The sequence below is a fragment of the Lolium rigidum genome, unplaced genomic scaffold (genome assembly GCF_022539505.1).
Source record: "Lolium rigidum isolate FL_2022 unplaced genomic scaffold, APGP_CSIRO_Lrig_0.1 contig_30896_1, whole genome shotgun sequence".
Taxonomy (NCBI): domain Eukaryota; kingdom Viridiplantae; phylum Streptophyta; class Magnoliopsida; order Poales; family Poaceae; genus Lolium; species Lolium rigidum.
In genome coordinates, this window is record NW_025900154.1 from 15,765 (window position 1) to 17,540 (window position 1,776).

Sequence of the window (1,776 nt, forward strand, 5' to 3'; positions counted from 1 at the left end):
GGAGGAGCTTGACGAGAAACAAGGTGAGCAATGACCCTCTTGCCCTTTCGGAATTTCTTAGACTTTCCTGAAAAATGCAAAATTTTGATCTGATATTTGTTTCATGTACCATACAAAGGTAAGGGCAATCAGACACATAGGGCCTGGACAAATTAGCTTATCATAGAGGCACAACCCAATCACAGGTAGCTCACTACTTGCATTATTGTGTAAATAATTTGTAATAACGAGAAAAAATTGAATACTTGCTATGTTGCCACTGTAGTTTTACCTTATGGAATAAAAAATTCCACCATTGTTAGAAAACAAAAGTAGAAGATCCGAACCTTCGATTTGGTAAAGACTATTTTAACGCTGAGATATAACATGTTTTCACCAAGGAGGGCAGTTCAAGCAATGCAAAGCCATGGCCTCCAACGAGGTCAGTTCTGATTCTCTTCCTCATCAAAAGTTGCATGCCTGCCATTATTTGAGAAAGGTTTCCTGATGATACGTGTATATCTGAGACTTTGTGCGCATTCCACAAGGATTTGGATCCTCACGATACGAGTATATATGACAATGATGGATCTTTGGAAAATAGTTTGCTTTTTGACTGGAAAGGAAATGTGCAATTTGAAGCAATTTTTTGATATTCATGAATCTAGAACTCAGTTGGAGAAAAATGTATGTTCTTAAGTTCATGGATGGACAATTTGTGAGCTGGAGCTTTTTTTGGGTTTTGTAAACTTACTTTTCTCAACTGGTTGTTTGCTACCTAACTGTACTTGATTTTTCCCCCTTCCCACGAATTTAATTTCTATGGCGCTATGAGAGAAAGGTTCACCTCCCTGAAATTTACGTTCCAAATACTGCAAAGCCTCCCTATGTATGCATGACAATGGATATTTCCATCATCACCTCAAACTATGATGTCTTCTCTCAGTATTACGAGATTCTGTTTCGGAAAATCTGTTGGTGACAATGGATAATTTTCATTTACATGGCATATGCGTATATGTTTGGCTTACTGAATAATCATATTGTAATACTTGAACTTATGTGAGGACTAACCTATGCTAAACATATGCAGATGATTACACGTGTACCACATATCCTGTTGAGACAAGGTCTGTCACTCCTCTTCCATGGCGCCAAGCGCTGGGTTGTGGACCTACCACAAGCTAGCCTCCTCCCTCGAGTACCATAACCAACGACAAGCGGCGGAGAAGAACATGGGCGTGCCACCAGGGATAGGTAATGGCGGCAGCGGTGGGGAGAAGGCGTTCATCGAGGCTAGCGGCTGGAAGGCAGAGGACTTGGCAGTCCGGTCGCCAGTAGTGGGGAGGCAAGGAAAGGATTCTTCACCAAAGGGAAATGGAGGGAGATAGAAAGAAGGAAGGTCGAGAGTGGGGAGGCAGGCGAGAGGCACTAAGAGGGTGGCCGTGTTCCAGTTTGGGTGTGAGTTTCTTTTATTTCCAGTTTGGGTGTGAGTTTCTTTTATTTTTTCGCAGTGTCATGACTCATGGAAAGTTTCAAGTTAATTAAGGCTTAAAAAGAAAGTTTGATTATGCGTATATGTGGCTACAAAATTACGGCTACGTGGCTGCAAAATTACGGCTTCTCAATATATATCAGTATCCTAAATGCATTTGAAAACTTGTTGCTAGAAAATTATGACTTCTCGAAATGCATTTTAATTGAATGTCAAACTACAAGGTTGTCAAAACCTAAATATATCACGGGACCATGGCAAGACATTTTACTATCTGAGGTGGAAGGAGCACATGTTTTCAT

The 1,776-nt window shown here is 40.8% G+C and overlaps 1 long non-coding RNA gene across 1 annotated transcript; it reads left to right on the plus strand.

Annotated features, from left to right (window-relative positions):
- Positions 1 to 266: 266 nt before the first annotated feature.
- Positions 267 to 1,556, plus strand: LOC124680932. The gene is made up of 2 exons (XR_006995631.1): positions 267 to 421; positions 1,073 to 1,556. It is a non-coding gene; the product is annotated as an uncharacterized LOC124680932 (long non-coding RNA).
- Positions 1,557 to 1,776: the final 220 nt, after the last annotated feature.